At 38.7% G+C, this 24569-nt stretch overlaps 1 protein-coding gene across 6 annotated transcripts in view; it reads left to right on the top strand.

Annotated features, from left to right (window-relative positions):
* NCALD (neurocalcin delta) overlaps positions 1–24569 on the top strand; it is a 392189-nt gene that overhangs the window by 235548 nt on the left and 132072 nt on the right. The gene's annotated exons all lie outside the window — the stretch shown is intronic.

The raw sequence follows: 24569 nt of genomic DNA, 5'->3' as shown, positions 1-24569 counted from the left end.
TGTGGGTCTCAAAAGCCATCTCATTGAATATTTAGGAAATTGGCTTTTCAGGAAAGGAAATCTACTGATATATGAAGTTCTTGGAAAATTTTCAAGATATGCTAATGGCCCCAGATGAGAGCCAAGCCAAGATTTATAGGCAAGGTAATATGGCTTAGGTCCTGGTAATAGTTTTTGTGGCTGTTTGTAAATAAGGCGTGAATATTAATCTGATGTTTACTTGGCCAGACAGTTTTAAATGAAGAACAAATGGCAAACATAAAACAAATGTGGGTAAGAACAAAACCAAGTGTATTTTCCTGGTGTTTCAGGGAAGGGAAATAAGTTGATGCAAAATGAAATTTAAATGTACTCAGCTTTTTTTCATCCCACTTCCTTTGTCCCCATTAAGTTGAGGCATTAGATGAGCAACATGGCTTATCTGGATGTAATAAGAATGTGAAAGGGAAAGGTCTGTAATCCAACTCTGGTAGGCCAGTCCTTTTAATGCGATACATAGGACAATAATAAAGTATTTGAGGTCATGCTAAGCAAACTAATTTTTTCTTTCTTCGTATCCTCAAGAACTAAGCCTCAACTCCAGCATATTGCTCGTGGAAGCCAAAATAGAATTGAGCATTTAAGTTGGTAGTGAGAGGCTCTTACGTCTTGGGATAATCTGGTTGAAGTACTATGGCTATCAGAGCCATAAACATGATAGTAGCCATTGCATTAGTTCCTTGGATCTTTCTGACGTCAAACCAAAGAGTAATAGGAAAATATGTGTTCTTGGCCAAAAGACAGCAAAGCAGGAGTGTGATGCAACCATTCCCCTAGATATGGAGGTGTGGAGAATCCATATGCCTGCGATTAGCTTCTGACATTCCTGCCCTTCCTCAAGTGTGCAGGTCTCTCTTCTGTGATTTCAGAGACAGGTGATTCCTTACTGTAGATTCTCTGTGTGAGTGAGCCCCAGGTAGGCTCGACTTCGTCTCTGGTTTATGTGGAGCAGAGAAAGGCTAGGCCGCTGAAGTTGATGCTGCAGATTCAAGGCATCTTCCAGATTCAGAGGAGGACAGTTTGGATGAGAAATTGACAGAAGAGGTCTTGAGGCAGTGAAGGAGCCACTTCCTACTTCAAGACTACTGTGGTCTTGAGGGAGGTGTGGACAAGGCAGGGATAAGGATGACCTCTGGAATAGAGGCCAAATCTTCTAACTGGGACTTTCCAAATGGATGGCCTAAGTTAGCAAATACTGCCCCATTTCCTGTGCATTCTGGAATTTGTTCAAGAATTTCAGGTGTCACCTTACCTAGTGACAGAGATCCTGATAGCAATAGGTAGGAAAGATACATGTAAAGAAACTATTTTAAAGTGAAGTATATGAATAGACTCCAGGTTTACAATTATTTCTGATTTCCTGTCATCTGGGTGTCTCTCTTTAGCTCCTTGAGGCTAGAGTCATTTTGTCTGGATCCCCAAGAAATCATATCTTCCCCAACGCTTTCTATGTAACTGGCTTCTCAGTTACACGATATTACATGGAATTCTATTTTTCTATAGTTTTTGCACTAGACACCTCCTTCCTTCCCCTCTTACAAATATTATTTTAATCCTTCTAGCCTGGGAGCTCACCACTCTTTATTGTCAATTTCCTATAAATTCTCCTGTATCAAAAAAAAACCCCACCTGTTATGTCAACAGAATATCTACCTATAAATTCTCCTCTATCAAAAAACCCCCCCACCTATTGTGTCAACAGAATATCTATCATTCAAGAACAGTCATGGGGAGAAATTATCTCAGAGCCCAAGAGTAGAAGACACCAAATATCTAGGGGATAATTAAAGTATGCTTCCAGCTGTTTTCAAATAGAGACAGATACTGATCATCCAAATAATTGATTCGCTGACAACTACTTTCCACGCAGTCATGTTCTTAATGCAAAACAGCTAAAAAAATTCATCGAAAAAATAAATAAATAAACCAAGCTGCATTTTTATTAGTGTGTAGAAAACAGAATAGAAAGAGAGCAGTTGGTTTCTCAACAATTTTGCAATACATTCCATTAGTATCATGTAGACTTAGGAGCATGTAGTTCAATGACAGTAGATAAATGATTCCATTTAGCCTCAAAGTGTTGATTAAGTACCTACTAACTTGAATCCTAGTGGAGAATGATCTAGTATATCCTAGACCTGAATATCTGGTAACATAATGTTCCTAAAAACATAATTCATTTATTCACCCGATAAATATTGAGCACTGGCTATGTGATGGCCCTGTGTTAAATGATGGCAGTATTCATGGGGAACAAGATAGGCATGGTTTCTGCCTGTAGTTGAGGGGTGTGGGATGGGAGGGAAATGTTAATGAAATAATTGCACACATTTTACAAATGTGACCATTACTATGATGGGAAAAAACAAACAAACAAACATGGGAAACTGAGACCATAAAACACAGGCACTACATCTAGGTAAGTGGTGATCAGGGATGACTTCCCTGAAGAAATTTGAAGAGATTGCGAACATGAAAGGGAGTGTTCTGGGCAGAGGCCCTCAGGTAGCAGGGAACATGGAGCTTACTGGGAACTGAACCAAGGGCAGTGTAGCTGGAGAGAAAGAGGGAAAGCTAGAAAGGTGGCAGGAACAGATTATGAGAGACTAATACATGAGTGAATGAATGTGAGTAGCTTATTATACACAGTGAGTCCTATTGACCTGTGTCACTAGTGTGAAAATAAAAGAAACTTGCAGTTTTATAATGACTCTGCTCTTTCGGAGATGATGTTCACTCATTCATTCACTCATTCAGCCAATAAATACGAGACAAGATCCCTATTCACATGGGTCTTAAATTCTAGTGGAACAAGCAGATAATGTGCCAATAAGGAAATAATATATAGGTCTTATGGTAAGTTTTTGTTTGTGTATAAGTGGTGTGGGTAGTTTTTAGGTGGAATTTTAAAAATAATTTCAGATATTTATTGTATTGCATCCAAGTGTAGTTATTCCTTTGTTTCATTAAGTTATATGTTCTAGCAACGCTAAGACCATGCTTAGCACGGGTGTTCTTCATTGTACTCAACTCACAGTTGAAGACTCGGGTGAAACTCCACGAGAGGGAAGCTGTGAGATTTGTATTCTTGTTTCTGAGGATCTCATGATACCACAGCCCACCTGGCACCTTACCTCCTCTTCTTGGACTTGTGCGGGGAGCAGGAGGGGAACAATACAAAGATTTAAATGAAAACAACGGAAGCTAACATTGATCGAGAAGGATCTAAGAGAGAGTATTTCAGTCTATTTCTTTTTACAAAAAGAACTCAGTACATCTTATTACACACCTAATATATTTTGTAAATTTTGCACATTTACCGTCTCTAAAAAAAAGATTCACATCCTACAATCAATGTACACATTTAAGAAAAGGTATTTCTTTGCCACATTCCCAAAAGCTGTTATTTAATTGATGGTCCATCTTAAAATCATCAGTGCCTTACGACTCCGAAAATAATACACATCTGGAACCTTGTTCGAATTTTCAGTCATGCCTGTCTTTTCTGAAGATCTCCTTGAAGCTTCCCTGATGACAGCGTTGCATATCTGCATATAAAGTATCACCATTGATGGAACTAAACCAGGGCACCTCTAAGGGTCACCTTCGGGTCTTGCTTGCAAAACTGAGAGGAGAGTTCATTATAGCAAAGGGAGGCCTAATAATAATCTGTTTTAGTCCCTAGGAACTTCCTGACTTTTGATGTTCAGATTGTATGAATCAAAATTATTATTCCCATATATGCCAAAAGTAATGGAAATGTTCATGTGCTCCTTTAGTACTGGGTTTCTCAGGCGCACTGTTGACATTTGGATCAGATCATTCTGTTGTGAGGGGCTGTCCCATGCATGGAGAATGTTTGGTAGCATTCTGGTACCAATACTATCTCCTCCTGCGCCCCCCCCCCCCCATCATGACAGTCATCTCTAGTATTGCCAAATGCCTCTTGGGAGGGGCAAACTCACTTTCTCACTTGAGAACCACTGCTTAAGTATATCATAGTCACTGGTTCCCAATCCTGTGTTCTAGCTTGGTATTATAGTTGTATCGAAAACATGTGCAATCCTAAATGCATAGCTTTCAGTTTAACAGGATGGTGTCTTTATAATTCTGTAGTTCCTACATCACAATTAAAAATGATATTATGAAACCTGAGCTAGAAGGGTAACCAATTAGATTTTTACTCAGCCAAACCTGTGAAATTCTAACGTGGTAATACATTTTTCTGTGGGGGAGGGTGCCTACACTTTGAGAGGATTGTTTTATTAAAACTATAAAATTTTACCCTCAAAGTTTAAAACTTACTTGGTGGATCACCTGATTTTTTAAAAGATACGCTTATGGGAATCTTAAAAAGACTCCAACTTATTCAGCTGCAAGAATTAAGAGCCTCTAGGGGACACATAGAAACTTAAATGAGGCACATTTAATGAGTTCAATTCTAGTTTGATGGGAGGCTGAGAACAACAGAGAGAAAAAAGTGCCACTCTTCTGTCCTTTGGTGCTGGCACTTAACATTTTAGTGTAAGTTATTACAATAGTGTATTGGTTTAATGTTCCCTTGATATCTGTGGTTTAATCAATGTTTCTGAACATGGAAGAATGTGTGTTCTCTCTGCCACTGTTCAGCTAAGAAATGACATTCGAAAATTACCGTAATCATGCATGAATAGATCTTCTAAAGTGGTATTTTACTACACTATGGTGCCTGGGAAGACTTAATATTGCATAAATTTACTTAGACATGTAACTAATACATGGCACCATTAGGGGAACTATTTTTTTAAATTCCTTTTTGTTATTGTTTTACTTATGTCTTAAATGTTTATATATTTATTTTTGAGAGAGAGAGGGAGAGGGAGAGGGGGAGAGAGAGAGAGAGAGATCATGAGTTGGAGAGGGGAAGAGAGAGAGGGAGACAGAGAATCCCAAGCAGGCCCTGCACTGTTAGTGCAGATCCTGATGTAGGTCTCCACTCAGGGCTCGAACTCAGGAGCCCTGGGATCATGACCTGAGCCGAAATCAAGAGTCGGCCACTTAACAGACTGAGCCGTCCAGGGGCCTTAATTATTTATTTTACCTAAAGGCCTCCTGCCTCAAAATGTTGCATATATTTCAAGTGAGACCACTATATTGTTTTGTAAAATAGAGCTTTGTTTCCTGTCACTACTGTATTCAGGAATATTAAAAAGTTTTTTTTAATGTTTATTCATTTTAGAGAGAGAGAGAGAGAGACAGAGTGCAGGTGGGGCAGGGGTAGAGAGAGAGAGAATCTGAAGCAGGCTCCAGGCTCAGAGCTGTGAACACAGAGCCCAAAGTGGGGCTTGAACCCACGGACCGCAAGATCATGACCTGAGCCAAAGTTGGACGCTTAACTGACTGAGCCACCCAGGCCCCCCTCAGGAATATTTAAAAACTACTAATTTCTCAAAAAGAAAGTTCTTATTCTTTTTCATGGTGCTCAAAGCTTTCTACTAACTGGCTGCAGTCCACCTCCTGAGATTCATTTGCTTTACCTCCCTTTGCTCCTGTCCCCATATCACTCTCTGACAGCAATGAACTAGGTGGCCTGAGTAACAGGATGGACATCTCCTTGCACTTTTCTGCCTTCATAGCTCTTCTTGTGCTGTGATCTCTAACCCCTGAAATTCGAATTCATGCTTAAGAATCATGTCTTACATGGAACTTTCTCAAATGTTCTCAGTTGGGATTAAACTCTCCCTTTTTTTCTCTATCTCTCCCCCTGTCTTCCTCCCTCCCTCCCTCCCTCCCTCCCTCCCTTCCATCCCTCTTTCTCTCTTTCCTATAATGCTTGGAAAGCACTAGATTAGTGCTTTTCAAACTATCTATGGGGATGACTAGGCTTTTTAAAATTTCCTATTCATCACATGCCAATATGTATCCTCTTGTCCATGACTAGTGCTTAGATCTCTCCATGTGAAACTTAACTACCCAAGTTCTGCATATACCCCATCTATACCACATTCCATGAGATGCATCCACTTGACCACACATTATTTGGATGTTGCAGCAATGTCCAACTCGTGTAAAAAATGTCTGAATAGTTACTTGCAATATCTGTACTTGTCCTGTTTCAGTCTGATAAGAATAGTTCATGGGGGTGGCTCTGGTCCACAGACCACACTTTAAGGAGCATTGACCCAGACTATAAACTCCATGAGGACAGGACCCGGGTCTGCTTTTTTCATCATTATAATTCTAGCCCCTGGCATTGCCTGTCACATAGCAAACACATTTATTGCATGTGGAAGTATCATGCAATAGATAACAGCACCTGTCTCCCAAGTAACTTGGATCAGATCTCAATCAGTTTTTAGCACCTACAGGATTATCATGGCTTACTTGTATCAGAAAATAGGAATGAATGAGAATATCAGACTGATTTATTTTAAATATTGCTCTTTAGTTTAAAAGCTACTGAAATAAGGGCACCTGGGTGGCTGAGTCAGTTGAGTGTCCGACTTCTGCTCAGGTTGTGGTCTCATGGTTTGTGTGTTCAAGCCCTGTGTCGGGCTCTGTGCTGACAGCTCAGAGCCTGGAGCTTTTTCAGATTCTGCATCTACCTCTCTTTCTGCCTAACACATCAACCCTGCTCATGCTCCGTCTCTCTCTCTCTCTCTCTCTCAAAAATAAATAAACATTAAAAAAATTAAACACATAAAAGCTACTGAAATAAAACATACCTCCTTCTTCCTACCGCTGGTATGGCCTTTATAAGTGAAGATTACTTGATCAATAATTTAATTTTCTTTCACTGGATAGTTGCAAAAAGTCGCTGCATTCAAATTCACTTAAGTAAAAATGAAAGGAGTTTAAAAGAAATCTAAAACACTTAGCCTGTTAAATGGCAATATTGAGAAATTGTTTGAGAGAAATGTATTTCTGGAAGAGAAAACCCCACAAAAACAAAACTATATTTAAAGCCTTTCTTTTATGCAGCTCAAGGGGGCACATTGAAAGTCTTCAGCAGTTTAAAATTCTATTTCTGAAAATGGGAATCACATGGAGTTAATTTAACATCCACCACTGTAATTTCTACTGGGAAAAACACCTGGGACACGAGTAACTTTTTTTTTCTTCAAAATTTAAAATGTAAGAGATTCAGAATAAATTACTTGACAGTGCTCTTGGAACACAGATTTCTTTTTATTTCTTTCTTTCCATTTTTTTTTTGAACAAAGATTTCTAACTTTCAGTAGTTCAAGAGTATCTTTCTCAAGTGGTAAAAAGTGGCTGCAGTTGGATGTTCATACTTTTTATTGACTATTTCATTATTTTAAAGTTAACAGCCAAGAAAAACAAGGAAATTTACTATATGTTTTTCCCACCGTTATTAGCCACTTATTTTTCCATGGAACGTTTGTTATTTCTGGGAAACATATGGCATGTGACCAGAACCATAATTAGTAACAGTTTGATGTTATAGGAATTCATATTTTGGCAATTCCTAGCTTCTTTAGATCAGTGGCTTCCTCTGAAATATAAAAGCAGCAAATAAAGATCCTAAGGGTGAATTCTGGAGTCAGCTTTTTTCTCCTTTTAGAAACAGAATTATTTGCTTGTTTTGACCAGGGAGGTATTTGAAGATTTTTGCAAACGCTTATATAGTTCTGCTCCAGAGCCAAAAGATGCCAGAAGGAGGCACTGTTTTAAGCACTTTGCATATTCCACTTAGTTAATCATTGCAAATAGGGGCAGGAAGATATTACTTTGCTCCAAGTCACTTCAGTGGGAAATTACATAGTTGAGATCTACCTGAAAAAGTCTGGCCCCAGACTCTGCTCTATCCGATAATAGTGTCTCTTGTGCAGTGTGCTTGTCTAAGGAGATGAAAAGTTCCAATATTCCATTGGTAGAATCCTGTGGAAGAGATTATTTTCTTGCAGGCTATTTCTGCCTAATAGTAGCTAGGAAATGTTGAGTAACTGGGGAATATTAGGTAACTGGGAATTCTGGGTAACCAGAGAATGCTGGGTAACTGGGAGAAAAGGGCAAGAAGCCATTAGTTGTCAGCTTATTCTGAGCAACTTCCTGGCATCTCTAAACCAAGGGGTAGTTGTCATCGATAGTTCCAGGACCTGGGACTGGTCTGCAGAGTTGGCCACCTTGCACAGAATTCCCCAAAGCAGTGTTATCTTTGAATCAGAAGGATGAACCATTGTATTACAAATCTTTAAGGATATGGTATTTAAAATTCACAATTTTCAAGCACTTGTTACATATACATATATAATAACCAAGAAGAGGAATTTGGGGGGGAAAGAGTGTGTGCTTATTTATCAATTCACTTATTTTTTTTTTTTAATTTAAGACTTAAAGACACTGGGATAAATGGGGTTAGCAGAGAGCCCTTAGACCTTCCAATCGGACATATACCACTGAGTTCTAATATGCATCCCAGCCAGGAGACAAAGGGTAATCATTTTTGCTTTGTGTTGGAAGCCATGGTTGCTGAGGCTGATTATTCACAGAAGCAAGGTAAAGCATCTCATCAATCTCAAAGTATAGTTTGTCATCCTTTGTTACTAATGGAGTTATTAAGGACTGAAAATGCAACATTGCTTAGCAACATGCATCATGGTTATTTATTCTTTTGAGCAGCAGCAGCAGTAACTAGTCTGTCTTATAAATGTCTTAGTAGCTATTTTCATTTTCCTTTTCATTTAACATTGCTTGCATTCACTGCCATGGTATTAATCAAAGTGCTTAGACTGTGGCTTGCTGTCGGGGTGGGGCATGGGTGGGCTTAGGTATAGTCCCTTACTATAGAGATCAGCCCTGAAAGCTGGCTATTGGTTGAATTTAGAACCGAAAGGAAATTAGGCTATAAGTAAGAAAAAGTAGTGAAAGATTCCTACAACTCTAACGTTCTCTATAAGTCTTCTTATTTTCACTGCTGGCAAGTATGTGATGGTGATGTCATCCTGTGAGATGTGGGAACTTGCTATAATACTCTTCAGACTACTTGTTTTGTTGGCTCTGGCCTTTTGGGCAATAATGAGAGTCCATAATAACCAAAGAGTGTACAGAATAATCCTTACTTCCTCCTAAGAAAAAGGTAACCAAAAAACTCCAAAGGAATAATCTTTATTTCCTCCTAATGAAAAGGTAACACCTTCACGAATAGCAGTGCTAGCAGTCCCCTGTCATTTACACTTCACGTGTGTGTTGGAGAATGAGTCGGTGTCTGGGGAAAATTTGATCTGGATGAACTTCCTCCAAAGCCCTCCTTTCTTCTTCAAACTGGAATAGTACCAGTACAGCTGAGAATCCTGGCATTCTTCTATTGTCTCCCCTTCCTTGGCCGCCACAGTCATCCTAGCTTGGTCTCTTAAATCCTGGTGTTCTAATTTGGCTTCTGTTCTGATGACAAGCAAGAAATCCCAGTGGTTCGGGCCATCTTGTAGGAAAGACTGTCTCTGAAGAGGCTTGAACAGTTGTGGGAGGAAAGAGGGGCCAACCTTCTGCATGAAAACAATGGGGAAAGAATCAGTTCTCGGCTAAAAAAAAAAACAAAAAACAAAACAAACAAACAAACAAAAAAAAACAGAAGCAGCCATTCATCCTGGCAGGGGAGATGTTCCACTTGGGATTGTCACCCAGTGATTGATGTTGTTCAATCCCAAAATGTGTGGAGGGCTTTTGGAATTTGAATTAGTGAGCACTTTGTTTGATTCTTTGCCCTTTGTGGGGGAGGATCCTGGAATGTGTGTATCTTCTTCCCGCAGCTTCTTCAGGGCTCTCCACATCCTTGGCTTTGCCTTTGCTTTGTTGTGTCCTAGAATCACTAATTAATTATGGACCCAGTTCCTTCTGTGCACTTGCTAATTGGATGTTTTGGAAAATTGCTCCAAGCTGGCTTAAATAATGAGACCGTTAAATGGCTCAGAGGTGCTGGGAAAGATAAAGAGGCCATGGCCATAGGAAATCCAGCAAATATCACCCAAGATATGTTACCCCAGTAACCAAGGGAGATAGAACCCCGGGACAGAGGAGTTAGAGAAAAAAAATCCTCACAATGAAGTGGTGAAAGGGACAGGGTCAGCAAGAGGGGCCATTGTTAAGTAGAACATTTTCATGGAAAGAATTCTGTCTGAAGGCTGTGTTGGGTAGCAGGCCTGGCCAGCCAGTGCTGCCTATTGGAGAGGGAGGGTTCCCTGAAAACAGGAGGAAGAGTCAGGACTTTGAAGTCTGACATACTGACATCTGTGTCTGGACTCGGCTAGTTACTAACTGTGGGGTTTGGAGCAAATGATTTTACCTCTCTGAGCACTCAGCTCTTCATCTGTGAAATGATAAATTATAGTACTTGTCTCATAGAATTGTGGTGAGGAGTAAGTAGGATCAAGTTGGTTGAGTGTCTAGACCACTTCCTGGCACATAGCGAACTCTCAGTACTGGCTAGCCATTATCATCATCAGGTTGTGTTTTCAATTAATGATGTAATAACAACAAAGACATTAACATAGGTAAGATACTCAGCCTGACACAGCTCAGGAAGAGTTGGCGTTAAAATATGTTGTAGGAGAATCCATATTCTTGTTCCTTCCTTTCTACTTTTTTTCTAGCCAATTTGTTTGCCCCCTTCTGCCTCCTCCTCCCTCCCCTTTGGGAGAGGAGAATAATTTAGAAATTGAGTAAGAAAAGTACGGCTGTTCAGCTGGGGGCTTTGGTTTGGGGAAGGAGGCTACCAGACCACAACTGGCCAAATAACACATGGAAATCATTCCCAAAGTACATTCTATCATTCTGTGCCACTACTTATTTGCCATTTATACATAGGTAATTTGCAGTTCAAATTCTAGATTTTTCTCCCCCATTAGAATGTAGGCCTCCAAGATGGCAAGGATTTTGTTTCTTTTGTTCACTGTTAATTCTCTGGTGTCTAAAACTAATCTATGCACATGGTATGTGTTCAGTGAATGTTAGTTGGAAGGACAGTAGGAAGAAAGGGGAGGGAAGAAATGAAGAAAAGGGAAGAAAGGGGAGGGAGGAAGGAAAGACAGGTAAATGAACTTTACCCAGAAGATCTTGAGGCCAAAAAGGGGGGAAAAAAAGGTGTTAGAAAGAAGACTCTCCTGGCTAGTCTAACAGGTGGACAGAGGAGGCCTGTAGGTATTCAAGTCAGCAAACATTTAATGAGCATTTGTACCTGGCACTGAAGCAGATGATAGCAATGTAACAAAAAATAAGATACTATCTTTGCTACCAAGGACAGAGGTCTAGGAAGGATCCAGATGGGCTTAAATGTGATATAACTGAGATAGCCTTTGGAGTAAAGTGGATAAATTTGTGTGTTATCAGATTATAAAGGGTAGGAAATACTATCAAATATACAGGTGCTGTGTTAGTTTCCTAGGGATGCCATAAGAAAGTATCACAAACTGGTGACTTAACACAATAGAAAGTTATTGTCTCACAATTCTGGAGGCCAGAAGTCTGCAGTCAAGGTGTTGGTGGGACCATGCTCCCTCCAGAGGCTTTAGGGAAGAATACTCCCTTGTCTGTTCCTTCTCTGATAGCCTCTGGCATTCCTTGGTTTATGGCAGTTTAAATCTAATCCCTACTTCTATCCACATGGCTGTGTTTCTTCCATGTCTCTGTCTTCTCCTTTTCTTTGCAGGGTGCTAGTCATATAGCTGCATCTGCGATGACCCTATTTTCAAATCAGGTCATTTTGAGGTACTTTGGGTTAAGATGTCAACATGTCTTCTGCGGGCACACAATTCAACCTATAACAGTTGCTAATCTAGGATTTTAGAGACAGGGTGGAGCCTTTAAGATGACACTGGGTCTCAATATTAGGCCAGTTGATTCAGAGGAGCTCTGGGGATATCATTGTAATCTTATATTATACTGAGATATATATATATATATATGAACATTTACACAAATGCATACATATATATGTATACATATACATATATGTACATATTTTATATACATACAGGCAAATACACACAGAAATTAATATTGATATGTGTGTATGTGTGGGCTCATATAAATACATATATTCTCTAGCTGCCTATTGAGAGAACCTAGAAACAAATGACACCCTGGTAGCAATGAGCACACTCAGATCCCACGTCTTGGTTTCTAAATACTATTCTCCAATCAAAGAAACCAGAGGTCCTTGGAGAAATGGCTGATTATAAAGCTAAGAAAAATGCAAGATAAATTTGGAGCATCTTGTAATGCTAGAAAGTTTGAAAGTGCTAAAAATATTGTATTTTTTTTTTTAAGGATAGAGTATGTGAAAAGGATATAGAAGTCAACCTGAAAGTTTTCTATAGATGAAGCTGGGACATTTTGAGCAAAACATAAGTAATAATAGTATTAGATTATAATTAAAAGCAAAGATCAGTATTCATGAGTTCATACTAATAGAAACAAATGATTAAATAAATAAATGGAAGAGAAGGAAATTTTTTTTTAACAGATGAATTCTAAACTGTAAGTGTAGAAGAAATGTGGGCAATAGAAAATCATCATTAGGACATCATAGCAATAATGCTGCAGGCAAGATCCACTGGTGAATCCTAAGATCAGTGGGCAAACTTTTAAGGAGAAAAGAGAATATTTGCATAGACTCAACATATCTCTCTCAAAATATTTACTAATTACTGTGGTAGTTTTAATGTTTGTCACAGATTCTTTGATAGTTCTTCATCTAGGAGGTGTAGCTTAATTTTCTTTGGGTGTAGGCTGGACTTAATGGCATGTTTCTAACAAACAGAGCATGGAAAGGAAGAGAGAAAGTTTTCAATGGGTAAACCTCACAGACACCACCTTAAGCAAGTGATGAAGGTTAATGTCACTGTTGATAAATCATACTGATAGCACGTATCCACTAATATGATGCAGTGAGAAGGGCACTTCACCTTGGTTGTATTCTTTCTCCAAATCCCTGATCCCAGGCTAATCATGAGACAAACCAAATTGAAGGAAAGTTTGCACAATACTTGACCTCTTCTAAAGTGTCAAAGTCATGAAAAATAAGGAAAGACCAGAAGCTGGAAGAGGCTCAGAAAACCTGATGACAAAATACAGTGTGGTATCCTAGGCTGTATCTTAGAACAACAACAAAATAATGAAAAAAAAAAACTGAGGAAATCCAAATAAAGCCTGTAGTTTACTTAATGGTACTGTACCAGTGTTAATTTCTTGGTTTTGATAACTACACCATGGCTGCGTAAAATGTTAGCAATAGCTGGGTAAGAGGTATATGGGAACTGTCTGTACATATGACTTTGCAACTTTTCTGTGAACTAAAATTATTCTAAAATAAGACATTTTTCCCCCAAAGAAAACATTTTAAAAGAGGGCTCTGAGAAAAGGACTCTATAGCAATATTATCAGTTTGCCCTAGTGACAGACAATTCTCTACTTACGTCACTTCCTCTGGCTCTTCTGCCTGGGGGGGATACAACTATTAGCTCCACCTTTTGGCTGAATCCCCCCAAAATCCTCACACTGGTCTCCAGGTCCTGATAAAGTCTTCCCCACCACCTTATATTGCCTCTCTGATTTTACCTCCTGCTACTCTCTTAAATCTAGCTAGATATAATCAGGAATAGGTAAGACTTGGGTGTCAGAAAGACTCATTTGGCAACAATAATGTGGTAGAAGGATTTAGAATGAGAAAACTTTGGGCTTCCAGTTCTAGTTCTGCTACTATTCACTGGGATGACACTAACTAAATCATGTGACCTCCTTGGGCTTTTTAGCTTCTAAACTGGAAGGATTGTATCAGAGCGCTTTTAATTGTAAATCACTGGTAATGTGATCCTTGGCTATAGCAGGATATGAATTTGATTTATCCATTCAGAAACATTTCTACATATTTTTGTCCCTGGTGTGAAATTGTGAATCCCATTCTGGGTAACAGCTGCATTCCCAGCCTCTGCCTTGAGCTCAGGGCTTTGCAAGGAAGGAGGAAGTATGGCCAGAAGCTGACATCACGCCATGTTCTTCTTAGTTTCAAATCATTTCCATCAGACAGCGTTTCCCAAGCTTTAGTCACTCATGTCCCATCTTCCTGATTTTTACTGTGTACACGTTCCATCTATACTATTTTCTACTTAGTATCTCTCTTTAAAACACCCCCTCTTTGTATTTGAACTACATTTGCCCCAAGCAGTAATAGTGGTGAACTTGCAGAAAGTTCATTATAAACTTTCTATAAAAAGATTTCTATTTTTTATAATGCACAATACAAGCAAACAACTGAAATCTACCACAACTATGCACTGCCTACAGTTGTCTCAAGTAACACTAGTGTTATGCATTCCACACTTTGGGAAACACCTCCATGAAGGGGAGGGGTAGGGCCCTGGAGATTTCACTCTTGTCAGTGTCCCTCCTCCAGTGATCTTAGAGCTTGGGAAGATATAAAAAGCCATTCCTTTCAGTGAAACTATTGGGGATCCCATTCTAAGACATTGGGGGTTGTTCACTTTATTTTGGCTTGGAATGAAGTACAGAAGTGACTAAGCCTTCCCTCTGAGGAAGAGGCCCAAAGAAGCAGGAAGGAGGAAACAAAGGTATTTTGTTGACTTAAAAGATGGGAATGAATGGCATAGGAAAGGAATGGACAGAAAGTAATTAACTGGAATAAGATAAAGTAGCAGGAAAACAAAGGGGTGGTGGGAGAAAATACTGGAGGAAAATGCAGTTGCTCATGGAATCAGAGGATGAAATGAAAGGTGAGGGACCTTGTAGAGATCCTCTTTTTTTCTCTCGGACTCTCATTCATGATGTGAGAACTGATTAGATACACTTGAGGGTCAACTTGAACGGCCAAAGAAATAGTATTCCTCAATAAACTTGCTGTAAGTGGGATCATGCTCTGAACATGTGAGCTCTTCCTTGACACATGGCTTTGGCAGGAAAGATGGATTTAATACTACCAGACAGAAGGAGCTAGAAGAGTCTAGATTTTCTCTAGCATCCTTTCACACTTAATAAAGAGAGGGAAGGACATTTGTTGGCCTTTCTCATAATACAGATCTGATTGATTCAAACACACATGTGCAAGGGTTAGTCATATTTGAAGAGTAAATACATTTTTTAAAAAATCTGAATTCCAGAGGATTAAAATATCTGTGTTTGGGAACATCTCCCCTGGCACACAGCTGAAGTAAGTGCCTGCAGATGGTCACAGCCCTGTTGTGTGTGCGTGTGTGTGTGGGTGCATGGTGTTGGGGTCCAACACACATTGCACTGGACTCCTGTAAAAGCTGCTGAGTCCTAATACCATAGAATTTTGTTTGTGGGGTTAGAGGGGTATGTTAAGAGCCAAATCAACTGCGCAAAAGGCCAATCAGGAAAAATTTCTGTGTTGCTTTGTATTTTTCCAGATTCTTCTATTTAAAAATAGCGCTCTCTCAGAGGGAGTGCTGATACGGTTTCTATCGTTTCTAAAAGAGGACAGGAACTGAGAGGCTCTGAGGATACTGGGTATGGTTCATGCATTCAAGAAAACAGAGTCAGCCACAAGACAAGAAGCTCTTTGTTAAGTTGAGCCAAGAATGCTATTGATTACTCTTTTCTGAGATGAAATTAGGAAAAACCTAAGAATTAAATTGCTCTCAAAGTACATGAAATGTAGCCTCATATACTGTTCTTCCAAAACCTCAACTAGGATATTTATAATAAGGTTTTGGTTTCTTTCCAGACTTGAGAGAACACTCATTTGAAATTACATTTTCTGGTCAATTTCTGCCAGATGTTCTTTAGATAACTCAGGAAAACTTTTTTCTTTCTTTTTTTTCTCTTTTGGTCAGAGAACTGTACCTGGAAGTTCCCTTTCCTCTCTCCCTATTGATATTTATTTTCTCTTTTACATTTTATACTTGGCTCTTTTTAGAGGCAGACCCTTGGACAGAGTCTTATTTCTCCAGGCCTTTCCCCTCCAAAAGGAGAGAGAGTGTGAGAGCGAGAGAGATAGAACGAACATGCCCAAAAGTACTTTTGCATATGCCTTGACTTTTCAGAATTTTCAAGACTATGTCAAGGCTTTGACCAAGTCAGACCTTTGTATAGAGCCTGTGAATCTCAGCAGCACCATAGTGAGTCAGCCTTTTCCAGAAGAGCATTCATCACATGGTATGAGCCACTGAGGTAATGGGCCTCTGACAGCTTAGCTCACGGACCTTGGCTAGATCCTGGAATGATTCAAACAAAGTAACAAGTTAGATCATCAGACCACCAAAAAAAAAAAAAAAAAAAGTAGATTCTTTCATGTGATTTTGATTCTTGTTTATTTCTTATGAACTTTACATAAACAAAGTGATTTGTAGAGAGTACATATACAACCAAATCAAAGTTGAAGAGAATCTCCTGAGATAAAGCAGAAACTGTGGAGAAAATGTTTACTTATTAGGTATTTGTTCTGCCTGTCCTCCAAAACCCTCATTTCCAAAACCGATTTCTAGTGGGAAAAAGAGTCATGGTTCTTTAGACCTAAGCCATGGAAGCAATCATATTTCTGATGGCGAAGATGTTTCTTAAGTATATGAATTGAGGAGAGTTTGGGGAGTCTGAGTTGAAAAGATCAAGACATCCAATTTAGCCTTCCTTTCTCCTCGTGAATAAGCGTTGTGCCCATGCTGATGACCTGGTGTATTTTCTGGTTTTAATTTCCTGAATTTTTGAATGGTAAAAAAACATATTATGATGTCTGTTTCCTAGGAACAGAAACACAAGTGAATACTTGAGAAATTTGATACAGAGAAATTTGGTTTGAAGCTTGTGGAAAAGATGCATGAAAGCCCAATAAAATGCTGTTCTTCTTCATATCTGGTCTGTCATGATTTGATGAGGTTATTCTTTGTAGCCTGGTCCTGAATAATGTTATAACTAATATGTAAGTGGGTGGATTACTTGAATACTATTGTGCTATCAATGCCTGGCATTTTGGCCACTGCGCAGATATGACATGTGAAACTTAAAATATATGTGTGGACTGTGGTTTAAGTCTTTGATGGAAACAGTATCTTTTGAGCCTACATTACTACAAATTAGTATATGATGCTGCCGGGGGCAAGAGTACAGATGGAAGCCTGAGCTGGGAAGGCCCCTCACCTTCTCTTCCCCTCCCATCTCTAGCCCCTCCGACAGACCTCCCATGCAAGCATGTTGTGTCAGTTTCTTGTAGCTGCTGTAACAAATTGCCACAAACTTAGTGGCTTAAAATAACCCCAGTTTATTATCTTGTCATATTCTGAAGGTCAGAAGTCTAAACTCAAGTTCTTAGCAGGGCTTCTTCCTTCTGGAGGTCCTGAGGGAAGAATCTATTCCCTTGCCTCCTTTAGCTTTTAGAGGCTGCCTTCATTCCTTGGCTTATGGCCCCCTTCATCTCATCATTCCAACCTCTTGTCCTCATCACATTTTCTTCTACTGACTCTGATCCTCCTGCCTCCCTCTTATAAGAACTCTTGTGATTACATTGGGCCCATTCAGATAATCCAGGGTAGTCTTTTCATCCTAAAATCCTTAACTTCTTTGTATCTGTACGATATAAGGTAACATATTCACAGGTTCTAGGAAGTAGGATGTGGATTTCTTTGGGGGGCGGGGGAGTCTACCACATATGTGAAATTTCTAGTCCTGCATTTTCCAGCACCATCTTTACATCCCAACACACACAGACACACACACACACACACACACACACACACACACACACACACACACAGCTGTCCTGCCTGCCCTTAAGAACAGCAGCAGCACTGCTATTCTGCCCTTGGGAGAAGGGAGAAGGGCCCCAGGCAAGGGCTCACACAAGTCCTCGAAGTGGCTCAGACCAGTTGAACAGGAAATTCTGGGATCATTGGCTGAAATGTAGTCTAGACTTAGGAGAAGGTCAGTGCAAAGTTGATGGGGGCACATGCCCTTGGCTTGTGGATTCCTTGACCCATGAGGAGGAATGCAGCCAGAAGAAGGCCTCTAAAGTTTGAGGCTCAGAGCAGGGGCCAGTCTTGCCTTCAGCAGCCAGATGGGTGACATAACTGAATGTGTGGAGGTGGATGGTGGTAACATGGAGACCATCTGCCCCTTCTAAAGGAAGCAGCACAAGGGGGCCCAGTGTGGTTGCATCTCTTAATTCTTTTGGGCAAAGGTAGAAATCTTTTTTTTAATTTTAAACACTGTGCAAGAAAAAAAAGTGCACAGGAGCCCCTCAGCTCTCCAATCTGCAACTGCCCTCTAGTTAAAAAAGTACAGACTGCCAGGAATAGACAACACTACATTGTATGAGTGAACAGTGAATGTCAATGCTAAGTTCACAGGTGATGCATTAATTAAATTACTGAAAGCTGGAAAATCTGTCCTTAATTGTGCCACAGTGCCCAATAGTCACATCAGAAATTTAGCTGGAAGATCAAATGACAATATTAAGATAGATATTAATGAAATGGCACAAGCTGGTGATGCCTTCAATTTGGCATAAACTTTTTCCCATTATGAATTTCAGGGAGAAAAAGTCTATAAATTAAAACTCCAGAGTTAAAGTCCAACAGAATTAAGGTCCAAAATCAAAAGCACTTGCCCTTGAGAGTTAAAGTCCAAAGAAATCAAAGTTCTAATCATTAAGGTTTAAAATGACTTCAGTTCAAAATTAATTCAGAAATTTCTGAGACATTACCTCACAGTCATTTAGTCTTTGAACAAATAATTATTGATCTTTTCCAATGTGCCAGGAACTGTGTTAGTTACTCAGGATAGAGCAGTGAACAAAACACAAAAAATCAGTCCCTTATGGAGTTTGTATCTAAGATAGTGAAACTTGCAAAAGTGCATGAGCAGGCATTTGAACATATGGATCTGGAGTTTAGGGGAGAGGGTCCAAGCTGGAGATATAAATCTGGTGACTATCAGTATATAGATTTTTATTTAAAGCTATGAGACTGGATGAGAAAATCTTAATTTTTGTTTCACCAGAATCCAGTAAGTCTATCATCTACCATACTGGAGATCATAACCTGTGAATTCAAATTTAATGGGAAAAATACATACCCACTATCACCATCAGAAAGAGGAGGGGTAAGGGAGAGAGTGAGAGAGATCCCCACAGGGATAAACCCTGTATTCCTAAGCATATGCTGAGAACATATAAGAGTGTGTGCTTTCTGTAGGGAGTTAGCATCCCAAAGAGAAAAAAAAAAAAAGAGTAAATCAGGGCTAAGGCTACACATGCCTACTTTCTATTCTCAAAGCTTAGATTTGTAGAAAACACTGCTTCTCCCCTAGGACAGTGAGGCAGGGAGGAGAGAAGCTAGGAATATTCCTCCAGAAGTCCTTCCATACACATCAAGTCAGAAGAAGAGGAATTTGACCTCCATACTCCAAGCCCCCAACAAACACAATAGGAAAGGAAATTCAAACCATTGTATTTGGTTGATTGTTTGATGTAAGTCTCTCTGGCAACAATGATAAAAAGTTTCATTGGTTAAGATGGAATTAGGAACAAGCAAGCTTTCATTCTTCAAAGTCTCTCTTATTCTGGAAAATCAAGAACTGGGTGTGGAGTATTGATGCATATCATCTTATATGGACATGTGTACAGGTCTGCCAATGATCAAGGAGAACCCAGGAACCCCTGTCTTGCCGAGTCCTTGACTCACACCTGCTTCTGGGAGGGACTGAGTTATACTACTCTAACCAATCTTTGTGACAAACCCTTGAATGATTCTATTTGGAGTCCTCCATTCGCAATAGGTAAAGATTACAAGTACTCCTTGTCCCTCTAGGAAATTACAACAATCCTATCAGGTCATATACAATATTGGTTTTCTTGTCAAAACTTTATAAAGAAGCTGTTTCTTGTTATCTTAAAATGCCTAGCTCACCTGTCTCCTGTTTGCCTCCTTTCATCAGTATCTAAGAGTGCAGTATTCCATGCAGGTGTTCATAATTAACTCCATTCACCCTAATCAGCACTGGCATTTCAGCACCTAATATGCATGGTGGTTCTTATTGGTCATGGTTCTGTTTGCTTGTTGGTTGTTGATATTCGTGTATGAAGCGTAGATACATTTTCACTCGCTGTGTTAGCCTCTTGTAAAGAGACTGGAACACTTAGAATTGCCTTCACAAGTGACTTGAAGCAAAAAGCTCTATATTTCCTGAACCACCATATGGCAGTAGTAGACTTGTTTCATGTGTCTTATAAGGTTGATTGAGATTGAGATTACAGTATGTGAAAATGCTTTCAAAAATATATAATACTGCCTAATTTAAGGGGGCATTCTGATTGTTGATGAACATAGTTCAGTTTTCTGTCTTCCTGCATGTTAGAGTTACCTCAATCTCCTCAAAATGCTTTTGTGTTTTTCAAAGCATTTAATGGCTACCTTACATGATGTTAATACATGTGGAATGATAAGGAATTTAATTCCATTTCTATGGAGGAACAGGAACGTGCCTTCTTAAGGTGTTATCCCTAAATTTCCAAACCCTATTTATTTTAAGAATACCCACCACAGACTGCAATGCTAGCCTAAATCCTCCTGGCTGGTGGGAAGAAGCAGATGATAGAGGAAGCCTGTTTTTTGTGTGTTTTTTTTTTAAGTGAGAAACATAGTTTTAAGACATTTCAAAAAAAGGGGGGAGAAAATCCAATCTTTCTAAAAATTCAAAGCAAGTCTTTGGCAGAGGCAAAGCCGACAAATGGAAAGAAACTTCATTCCTTCAGTTACGGAACCAATATCCAGATTGAGTGAATAAATCTGGTTGGTCACAGAAAAACCTCAGAGTTGAGAAAAAAAATAGTCACGAATGACAGACATGCTCCATTCTTCCAAATCACACCTCACGCTCTGATGAAAGGTGATGAGAAGGCTATTGGAGTGAGGGGTGTTTGGGGAACCTTGGTGGGAATTTTAAGAAGCCAAGCATGGGCTGGTGGAGTAGCGGGGTCCAGGGGCAGCCTGCCTGGATTCCAGCTCAACACCACTGCCGAACAGCGATGAAGACTTACAGACTTGACCTTCCTTCCTGTGCCTTCACTTTCTCATCTATAAGGTGAGAACAGGAGCTCCTGCCATATCAGGTTGTGAAGATTTAAGGAAATAATATGGAAAAGTTTTAGCAGAGTACTTGAGAAATAGCAAATGCTTAATAAACATCTATTATTAATGGCTTTTAAAAAAAGAAGTATGAACTACCAGAGAAAGCTGGAAAAATTTTAGTCATTTGGCGTTAATCTCAGGGAGCCAGGAGCAAGACATGTGACCAGACTTTGACTCTTCCCAAAATACTGAAAGGATTTTCTACTTGTCCCTGTTAGGGAAAACTAATGTTAAAATAAACACTAAGTCACAGTAGTCAAAGTTATGAGAAGTGTGCAAAGCTGTACTTGGGTATTTCTCATTTTAAAAATGTTTATGCAAATTGTGTTCCTTCTCATTATGCTATTAGAAATTAACCACTAGTTAATATTTGCTTGTAATTTGAATAGATTGCTTTTAGAAAAAGTACAGTAAAGTACATGCTAAACATTTTCTAACGTTTGTCCAAGACTTAGAAAAGTCAAGCCTAAGCATGGCTTCGTGGATCATAATTAAGAAAACACTATTCATCTGGAACCAGCTACCAAGTTATAGGCTCTGTGCCTAAGGCCTCAAAAGGATAACTTGGTTAGGAGAAATCCACGAAGTCCCAGAAAATGTCACAGTTGCAGAGTAGTGCATTAATTAGTATATAGATATACTTTAACCTACCTAATAATTGTTTCTGAACAACTAACTGTGTCTACAACACATCTATAAATTATAAAATCATTTACCTATTAATTTACATTATAATATCTGTGAAACATCGTTTCCGATTGAGTCTAATTCATAGTAATTTCTAATTCTTTGTCAGATGTGGTAATTAAAAGACTGTGAAAGAATACTTTGTGGCATTAGGAAATACAGTCTTGTTTACTAGTTAAGGACAGCCTGCTGATGAATCCTTCTGCAAATTTAAGGAATTTTTTTGGTAATGAAAGTTATATAATTATGAGATAACAAGGGGTTATAAGTTCTCTGAGAGCAAGGATTATGTCTTCTATCTATCACAGAACCTTACAGTGAAAAAAATACAGCAAAAGCAGTTCTGATGGGGGATGTTTGTAGCAATAAATGCTTACATTAAGAAGCAAGAAAGTTCTCAAATAAGCAACCTAACTTTATACCTCAAGGAACTAGATAAATAAGAATGGAGCCCAAAGTCAACAGAAAAAAAAGGAAATAAAAAGATTGGAGGGGAAAGAAATGAAATAGAGATTAAAAAAAAACAATAGAAAAGATCAATGAAACTCAGAGCTTGTTTTTTAAAAGATAAACAAAGTTGAAAAACCCTTAGACTAAGAAAAAAAGAGAACACTCAAAATCAGAAACAAAAAAGGACACATTACAACTGATAACACAGAAATGCTAAGGATCATAAGAAACTCTCTACACAATTATACATCAACAAATTAGGTAACCTAGCAGAAATGGATATTTTTCTAGAAATATACAACCTACCAAAACTGAATCTTGAACAAATAGAAAATCTGATCAGACCAATTACTATTAAGGAGATTGAATTAGTAATCAAAAACCTTCCAACAAAGAAAAGTTCAGGATCAGATGGCTTCACTAGTGAATTCTACAAAACATTTAAAGAATAATAATACCAATCCTTTTCAAACTTTTCCAAAAAAATAGAAGAGGAGGGAACACTTCCAAACTCATTTTATATGAGGCCAGCATTACCCTGATGCCAAAACTAGACAAGGACTATAAGAAAAGATAATTACAAGCTAATATTCCTGATGAATATAGATGCAAAAATCCTTAACAAAATGTTAGCAAACTGAATTCAACAGACCATTAAAAAAATTATACACCATGATTAAGTGGGATTTATTCCTGGAGTGCAAGGATGGTTCAGTATTTGCAAATCAATCAATATGATACACCCCATAACAAAATGCAGGATAAAAATCATACGATTACCTCAGTAGATACAGAAAAAGCATTTGACAAAATTCAACATTCATTTATGATAAAAATTCTCAATAAAGTGGGTAGTGGGGGAATGTACCTCAACATAATAAAGCCATATGTGACAAGCCCATAGCCAACATTATACTGAGTGTGAAAAGCTGAAAGCTTTTCCTCTAAGATCAGGAACCAGGCAAGGATGTCAATTCTTGCCACTTTTATTCATCATAGTACTAGAAGTCCTAGCCAGAGCAATCAGGCAAGAAAAAAAAAGTCATCCAAACTGTAAAGGAAGATCTATTTGCACATGATGTGATATTATATAGAAAACCCTAAAGACTTCACCAAAAAACTGTTAGAACTAATAAAGAAATTTAGTAAAGTTGCTGATACAAAATCAATATACAAAAATCAGTTGTGTTTCTATACACTAACAGCTAACTATTGGAAAGAGAAATTAAGAAAGCAATATAATTTACAATTACATCCCCCCAAAATTAATATTTCATATTAATAGGAATAAATTAAACCAAGGAGGTTAAATAGCTGTACACTGAAAACTATAAGACATTGATGAAAGAAATTAAAGAAGACATAAATAAGTGGAATGATGTTCTGTGCTTATCAGTTGGAAAATTAATATTGTTAAAATGTCCATACCAGCCAAAGCAACCTAGTGAGTCAGTGCAATCCCTATCAAAATTCCAGTGGCATTTTTCTACAGGAAAAAAAAAATTGCCATCATGGAATGAAATAGGCCAGACAGAGAGAGACAAGTACTGCATGGTATCAATTGTATTTGGAATCTGAAAAAAAAAATGAAAACAGGAGAATGGAGGTAGGACACACACACACACACACACACACACACACACACACAAGTAAATATGTGAGGTGAGGGGATGTGAAAATCCCTTCACGATGTATACATATACCAAATCATCTGTGTATTCATAAAAGTTAGTTTTATAAACAGTCTATACAAGTTAAGACTTTAAACAAATATGAAATAAGTATGGGAATAATACCAAGAAATAGACCTTTTAAACTAAAAAAATAAGTAAATAATTAAAAATAAACCTGAGCATCCATTTCTTGAGTGTATCTGTCAGGATAGACTATATTATGCTGCTATGAAAAACAATGCCCCAAATCTCAGTGGCTTACCACAGATAAAGTTTATTTCTCACCTGTGTGAAATCTATCATGGGTCCAGGTGACTCTCCTGGGTAGCGAATTCATGTGTTGGCTCAGTATTCCAGGCTGCTCTTCATCTTATGGAAACTTCTTATCAGCATATGCTTCCAAGGAAAGATAAAGTTGGAGGATCTCATATTGCCCATCAAATGATCTGGCTTAGAAATTACATATATCACTCTGCTCACAGTCCATTGGCTAGACCTAGTCATGTCCTACTCAGCAGCAAGAGAATTTGGTATTACTGTCCTATGTGTCTAGAGGAGAAAAAGAAGCCAGATATAGGGGATTAATAGAAGTTTCATGTTACCAAACCCAACTGTTAGGATCATACTG

Source organism: Panthera tigris, chromosome F2, assembly GCF_018350195.1.
Source record: "Panthera tigris isolate Pti1 chromosome F2, P.tigris_Pti1_mat1.1, whole genome shotgun sequence".
In the NCBI taxonomy this organism is placed as follows: Eukaryota; Metazoa; Chordata; class Mammalia; order Carnivora; family Felidae; genus Panthera; species Panthera tigris.
This window is presented reverse-complemented; position numbering and strand designations above follow the sequence as displayed.